Genomic DNA, 8,360 nt, shown 5'->3' on the forward strand with positions numbered 1-8,360 from the left:
GCTCATGGGAACTGTAGTCCATGGACATCTGGAGAGCCACAGTTTGGCCACCCCTGCTCTAGAAGAATTCTGGTGAATTCAAAAGATCATGCACTGTGCTGTGTTATTTTCGTTGGTCTTAACTGAAGGCTTTGGAGTTTGGGTGTTTTTTCCCCCTCACAAAAGTGCCAAAGCTACTTCCATAGGGCAGCCAGTAGAACGGCTTGGTAGGAGTCCAGTCGCACCCTAGAGATCAATAAGAATTTTGGAGTATTAGCTTTCTAGGATCAAGGCTCCCTTCCCCAGATGCCACCAAAATCATATCTAGCAGAGCCACTAAAAAAAGTCTTAATGAAGCGGACATAGCAGAGTTCAATTAAGAACAATTTCTGTCCGTGACAGTGGAAACTGAGCAGATTTTTCCAAACATTCTAGCTGCCCAAAAATGTTGGAAGAATTTAAAACAGTAGACTGTTATCATCCAAACTGGAAGAGGGCCAGGGGTGTTCCTGGCAACGCCCAGCTTGGAAGCCAAAATGCCAGGCAGCGGCTCCAGCGCATGTCTTCCATAATGCGTGACACGGACTCCCTCGGACGCCGGGGGCGGGGGGAGGGGGACCTGCATCCTCTCATTTCTCTCACAGCCCTCTTCCTTGAACCTTCAAGATGGCCAGGCCCAATCTTGGGATGACCTGCTGGTCTCAGCTTGAATCAGGCTCATCAGGTTGTTGTTCTGACAGGCACGGCCAGCTGTTCTGCGGCCAGTTCTAGCCCACCCACATTCATCTGAACAGAATTAGACCTATAAGTCACTATGGCGTTGGTTGGTTTTCAGCATCCAAATGTTCACCCCAAGGGAAAATGGAGGCATAACCGATTGGCCAAACTGGATGTAATAGCAGTTCCATCTGGTCAAGATTATTTTTACTGGGCAAAAGCACTTTGGGGAGAGTAGATTTATTTGTCCTCCTTAACTGTTACGGAATCATGTGTACTCTTCTCACCCTTTGGAACACACACAAAAAATACCAGATTGAGATGGACAGAGGTCAATGGTTGACGGGAAGACCACTGCTGGGAGATTTGGGACCATGCCTGAGGAACTCAGAGCTCGGGGAGAATGTGGTACCACTTCGGGTCACTCTAGGAATTTCCCCTCATTGCTATGGTTTATCAATTTCATGAGGGCAGGGGATTGGGACCAAGATTGAGGGTGTGCCCAGTATTTGTGGGCAAATGGTAAGCCTGCACAGGGAAAAGTCTGTGGCCCCACCCAAATGCATCTTTTGTTTTTGAAATAGGAATGCACACATCCCCTATGTCAGGGGTAGTCAACCTGTGGTCCTCCAGATGTCCATGGACTACAATTCCCAGGAGCCCCTGCCAGCAAATGCTGGCAGGGGCTCCTGGGAATTGTAGTCCATGGACATCTGGAGGACCACAGGTTGACTACCCCTGCCCTATGTGGCATGGTTAGGTATTGAAACCTGTTAGAATTTGGCACTAAGCGTACCACCAAATTTGAATACTTGCACTAGCGTGTACAAGTTTGCTTGCTGATTGGTAGATGCCCTCAACCTATTCAACAAATCCATTGACAAACCAATAGCTGTCTTCTTTCCTCCTAAAGGATGCGACCACCAACCCACCACTACCTGCATCCTGGTAGCTACCTTGTACTAAATGAAACGGTCAGTTTCAAGGCCAGCAGTATCAAGGCCAGCATCAACTATTCACGCTGCCAGCAGCTCTCCAAGGTCTCCGGCAGAGGCCTTTCCAATTACCAACTATATGATCCTTTTCACTGTAAATGCCAGGAATTAAACCTAGGACCTTCTGCATGCCAAGCAGGTGCTCCACCACTGAGTCACAGCCCCTCCCCCTAATCCTGTTTTGCATAGGGTAGGGACTTCTCCCTGCCCAGCAAGGACCGGCATTAAGAGTTCTGCCTAGCTCATGGTGTAGTCCATCAGCCAACACAGTGGGGACCCCAAAGTACCATATTCCATTCTCTGCTCCCCCATTTTATTCTCATAACAACTCCTGGTTTCTATGGACTTAGAGCAGTGTGTCTCTGCCTAGGAGAGCCTTTTTCAACCTTTTGACTGTGGAGGAACCCCTGGAATACTTTTGAGGCTTCAGGAAGTGATGACATGCCCCTTCAGGGAAGAGGGCACGGAAGTAAAATGTAGGAGCCAGCCAATCAATCATTTATCATTTCCCTTGTGGAGAAAAAGGCTAGGCCTGTTGAGCGGCCAGAAAGGTGGGCTCCAGTGATGTCAGCAGCTGTCCAAACTTCCGGGGAAACACTCTCGTAACCTTGGTTGGGAATCCCTGGCCTTGGATGGCACTACAACAAGTTGTGCTTTGCTATGACATTTGGATCCCTAACGACAGCTCTTTTGTTTTCCTTAATCAACATACTGTTTTACTTCTTGCAAATTTCAGAAACTGCATTTCTGCATATGCATTTTTTCAGTGAACCAATGGCTAGGTATTGAATCTGTCGCAAAACACGCTGCATTATCTGGGCAGTAGCACTCATCCATGGGGACACTCAACCACATAGTGCATGTAGCACATGGTATAGTCCCCGTTTTTCTGGGGGGGGGGGTCGCACACAGTGCCTTCCTCCCATGGATGAGCGTGTCCAAATGCTGTAGCCAGAGCTGTGAATCATGACCACCCACAGCCGCGACCCCCACACCTGAACAGCCCGTGGCATGGCCCACTTGGCCAGGGCTGCCCATCGGTGCTCCCAGTAGCTTCCTGTCTATGCTGGCCACAAGGCACATAAGCATGAAGGTCCCTTTAGATCAGGGGTAGTCAAACTGCGGCCCTCCAGATGCCAGCATTTGCTGGCAGGGGGCTCCTGGGAATTGTAGTCCATGGACATCTGGAGGGCCGCAGCTTGACTACCCCTGCTTTAGATATTGGGGCATTGTACTTGCATGTCCCACCCAGGTATGAGAGCTGTTTTCAGCAAAGTGAAGGTGTTGGCTGCTTCCAGAGTCCCAACTATCCCGGGGGGGGGGGGGGGGAGAGGCGCCATTACTTGTGCAGCACAAGAAACAGCCCAGTTATGCCCAGCTAGGGCCCTGCCAGTCCTTAAACTGGCTCTGGTGCTACAGCTCTGTGAAACTGCGCAGGTGTCGTGGTTCGGTCCTTGGTGGCTTGGGAACGGGACCGAACCCCGCCATCAGAGGCGCCCGCGATCACGGAGGTAGGGCATGGTGATCATAGGCAAGCCGGCAGCTGGGCGCCCCACCCGATCGTTGAGGTGGCAATGGCCGCTAAAGAACCTCAATGTCCCCCTCCACCTTTTGACAAGGGCCCGGAGATGGCCCTTTGTTCCAGGAAAATGGGCCATCAGGAACCCCGGAAAACCTCGCATATGTGCATGAGTCATGATTGTATCAGCATGTTCCCTCCGCAAGTACTGGGTGGGGCAATACAGCCTAAGGAGGTGGGTTTTGTATAAAAGGGAGCTTCCACCTGGAGTTCGGTGGAAGCTCTTACTCCATACCAGCGGACTCCACGTTGCTGAAATAAAGCTTGTTCCTGTTGTATCGTTCACCAGGCCTGGCGTGACGTTTTCTTCAAAGGGGCACCCTGTTTTTTCAGTTAGCAAGCGGGTTCCCGACATCGTAAGAGCTTCCCACCGAACTCCAGGGTCGGCATCGCATCCGAGCGCTTATCGGGACGGATCCAGAGATGGCGTTTTCAAGCAACGGGGCGGTCTCGACCCCCACGAACCCCGGGAACATGAGTTTAATGTCCCCGGGAGATTTCCTCCGAAAATCGGGGGGCCAGGAGCAGCTGTCCGGGACCCCGAGACCCTCGGCAGCGGCGGCCAAGGGAAGGCGCCGGGCCATGGGTTTCCCAAGCACGGCGGGGAGCGCGCCGAGGTCTGGGGGGTTGGCCCCAACCTGGGACACCCAGCTGAGGCAGGCGCTTCGCCCGGTAGGACCTGAGGAATCCCTAGAGGACCTGCGGCGGGCCATGGCGGACTTGGCCAGGCGCTTGCAGGCAGCTGAAGCCCGTGAGCAAGCTCGGGCCGGGCCCGGAGGGACTGGTAATACAACGGCGGAGGGGATCGCGTCGAGTGAAGACGTCTCCAGTGACGAGGACGAGCCCGGTACTGGTGAGCGGGCCCCGGACCCCGACCCGGAGCAGTTTTCAGTCCCGAGTAGGCGAGACGGCCAGCGGAGAGGCGAGATAGCAGAGGATCTCGGGGGAGCGGGTGAGCCGACGGGGCGGCGAGAGCCGGACCAACGCAGGAGCGACGTGCAAGGCAGGGAGCGGCACGGCGTCGTTGGGCAAGTTGGTAGCCGGTGGAGCGGAGCAGGACGAGACGGCGGACGCCGAGAATCCCGGATCCGGAGGGGGTCGGACTACTCTCCAAAACGTTCCCCCCCAGAGCTTAAGGCGCGTTTCGACGGGACGCCGGACGACCTCCCGCAGTTCCTCCTCCACGCGCTGACGCATGCCCGGAGGTATGGAGACCGGTATGAGGACTCCGAGGACTTGGTCTGGGGGGTGGCCTCGTGTCTCCAGGGCAAGGCGGGTCAGTGGTACCTAGGGTTGGCCGAGCGCGGCGACCCGGCAACTCGGGACCTGCAGGACTTCGTGGTCGCGCTCCGCCGACGATTCCAGGACCCCCAGGCTGAGGACAACGCAAAGAGTCGGATCAAGGGACTTCGACAGGGTACTAGGGGGGTTATGGACTATATAGACATTTTCCGGAGGGAAGCAGGCAAGGTGTTCTCCTGGAACGAGGAGACCCAAATCGAGTACTTCCGGGAGGGCCTTAACCCGAAGCTCAGGGAATGGGCCGTGATCAAGGGGACGGAAGAAGATCTGTCTACACTGGAGGGGTGGTGTTTTGTGGTCGCCAAGCTGGAAGCCAGCCTGGGTTGGGCCGCCGCACCCCCCCGGGAGGCCAAAGGCGGGTCAGCCGAGGCGCCGAGACCGGGCCCCGACGACTCTCGCCCCAAACGACCCCCGAACCCCGAGCGGGAAAGGAGACGCCGGGAAGGTCTGTGCCTGAAATGCGGGGGGCCAGGACATTTCGCAGCAGCGTGCCAACGGCAAGGGGGGGAGGACCGCGGGCTCTCCCAGGGGGGAGGTGCGACACGCCCCCAGCAGGCACGCCGGGCGGAGGACCTCCGCAACGAACCGGGAAGCGCCCAGGCGACGGGAAACGGCCAGGACCTGCTGTAGACGGCGCCGGGCAGCAGGTCCCGCGGTGCGAGGGAAAACCCCTACAGCATGAGGCGCGACCTCCGAACGTGGTAATTTTAGAGCTCCGGAACCCGGAGAACGGACTAAGTTGGGTGGGGGAGGCTCTTTTGGACTCTGGATGCGACCACAGCATGGTCCACCCCCAGATAGCCCGGGCTTTGGGGCTACCGAAGCGCATTCGGAAGGTTCCCCTGGTTTTCGTCCAGATGGACGGCAGCCCGATTCAGGGGGGACCTTTCGGGGAGGAGGTGGGTCCTATCGCCATCCACATAGGGGACCACCAAGAGCTGCGGTGGCTGATCCAGGTCCCCGTAGCGGGATATCGGGCGGTGTTGGGCCTGGATTGGCTGAAGGAACACAACCCCGTGGTGGACTGGCGGGCAGGGACCCTGAAGTTCGACTTGACGGTGGGTGCACGGCATCGGGTCCCCCACGAGAATTCCAGCCACAAGAGGACGGCGGCGCGTCCCAGGGGAGCGGCGGCGGCGCAGCAGGAGAAACCAGAGCCCGAGGTCCCGCCAGAGTACCGAGACCTCGCAGCCGTTTTCAGCGAGCGGGAAGCGGACGAGCTACCCCCACACCGCCGCACGGACTGCGCTATCAACATCCCAGAGGGGGCGGTACTACCCAAAGGGCGCATCTACAAGATGAGTGAGGGTGAGCTCAAGGACCTCCGGGAGTTTTTGGGTAAAAATCTGGCCCGAGGTTTCATCCGGCCCGCTTCCAGTCCCATGGGAGCTCCAGTCTTGTTCGTCCGGAAAAAGGATGGGTCCCGACGGCTGTGCCAGGACTACCGGGGCCTCAACGCCATCGCAGCGGGGAACGCTTACCCCCTCCCGCTGATCCCGGATTTGCTGGCCCGGCTGGGCAAAGGGACTCTGTTCACTAAGCTGGACCTAAGGGAGGCGTACTACCGGGTACGCATCCGGGAGGGGGATGAGTGGAAAACAGCGTTTAACTGTCAATTGGGACAATTCGAATTTAAAGTGATGCCGTTCGGTTTAAGCGGGGCACCTGGGGTTTTCATGAGTCTAATTAATGAGGTGTTGCAGGACCTTCTGTTTCAGGGGGTGGTGGTTTATTTGGATGACGTCCTGATCGACAGCCAAGATCCCCAAGAGCACGTGACCCTGGTGAGGGAGGTGTTAAAGCGCCTGCTGGCAAACCACCTATACGTGAAGCTGGCTAAGTGCGAATTCCACCGTCCCTCCCTGGACTATTTGGGCTACCGCATCTCAGCCCAGGGCATAGCTATGGACCCCGAGAAGGTGCAGGCGGTGCTGGCCTGGGAAAGGCCCCGCACCCGGAAACAGCTACAAAGCTTCCTGGGGTTTGCTAACTTTTTTAGAGGCTTCATCCCCAGATACTCCTCCGTAGTGGCTCCCCTCACGGACTTGCTAGGTACCAAGGGGAGAGGTCCTCGCGCCACGCGGCCCAGCGCAGCGCTCGGCTGGAATGAGAAATCGGAGGCAGCGTTCCTGGCCCTCAAGCAAGCTTTCGCGTCTGAGCCCACGCTACTGCACGTCGACCCAACCCAGCCGATGGTGGTACAAGTCGACGCCAGCGACGCAGCAGCCGGGGCGGTTCTCCTGCAGCGAGACAAGGCGGGACAGCTGAGGCCGGCGGCCTACCTCTCACGAAAATTCGCCGAAACGGAGCGGAACTGGTCTACCTGGGAGAAGGAGGCGTTTGCGATTAAGTTCGCCCTCACCGAATGGCGACATTGGCTGGAGGAAACAGAGGAGCCGTTCGAGGTCTGGACAGATCACAAGAATCTGGAGGCGCTCCGGCAACCGCGATCCCTGAACGCCAAGCAGATGAGGTGGGCGGAGTTCTTTTCGCGGTACAATTTCAAGCTTGGTCACATCCCCGGCAAAGAGAATTTCCTCGCGGACGCCCTCTCCCGTCTGCCGCATTATGGGGAGGGGTACGCTCCCTGCACCAGGTCCGTGTTTGGTGAGGAGCAGCTGGGACGGGGGGTCGTCACTAGGCGTCGGGCCAGGGAGGAATGGGAGCCCGACCCGGCGACCGCCCCGCTCCGAGACCGCCTAGTGGCAGCCTACGGGACAGACGAGGAGCTGGCTGAGCTCCGGAACTCTTTGATTTTGGACTCCGGTCTCTGGCGGAGGGGGGAGGCTGTCTACGTCCCGGAAGGGCTACGACGGGAAGCCCTCAGCCTCTGCCACGATGCTAAGACCGCCGGGCACTTCGGTTTTGTAAAATCCTGGAAGTTGGCCCGGCGGCGGTTTTGGTGGCCCAGTCTGCGGCGGGACACAAAAGCTTACGTCAGTGGTTGTCCTGTCTGCCTGACCTGCAAGCCGGGGGTTGGCAAGCCGAAAGGTCTGCTGCACCCGCTCGAGGTCCCGACCCGGCCGTGGTCAGTGATCTCCATGGACTTTATAACAGACTTGCCTCCCAGCAAGGGGAAAACGGTGATCTGGGTGGTGGTAGATCTATTTTCCAAACAGGCCCATTTCATTCCTTGCGCCAGTGTCCCCAGTGCTTCACAGTTGGCTCGGATGTTCCTGGATCACGTGTTCCGACTGCACGGGCTGCCGGACAAGGTGATTTCCGATCGGGGCTCACAATTCGTGTCCCGGTTTTGGCAAGCTTTCCTGCGCCTGTTAGACATCGAGCAAGGGCTGAGCTCCGCTTACCACCCCCAGACGGACGGGCAGACCGAGCGGGTTAATCAAGTACTGGAGCAGTACTTGCGGTGTTTCGGTTCCTATCATCAAGACACCTGGGTGCCCCTGCTCCCCCTGGCCGAGTTCGCGTACAACAACGCAGACCACAGCAGCACGGAGATGTCGCCTTTTGCCGTCGTCTACGGGACAGACCTGAGACACTTCCCGGAGCTTGGAGAGGTCCCCGCCCGGGAATCGGCCGACCTTCGCGAGTGGGGGAAGCGTGCCGGGAGCTGCTGGAAGTCGCTGCAGGAGCAGCTCCACAAAGTCAAGGCAGCGCAGAAAGAGGACGCCGACCGGAAGAGACGACCAGCTGAGGAGATCCGACCGGGGGACCGAGTTTACCTTTCCACCCGGAACCTACGGTTGAATTTGCCCAGCAAGAAGCTAGGCCCTCGGTTTTTGGGGCCTTTCGAGGTCTTGGCCCCGATCAACGAAGTTTCGGTCAAG

This window comes from Paroedura picta, chromosome 2 (assembly GCF_049243985.1).
Source record: "Paroedura picta isolate Pp20150507F chromosome 2, Ppicta_v3.0, whole genome shotgun sequence".
NCBI classification, from domain to species: Eukaryota; Metazoa; Chordata; class Lepidosauria; order Squamata; family Gekkonidae; genus Paroedura; species Paroedura picta.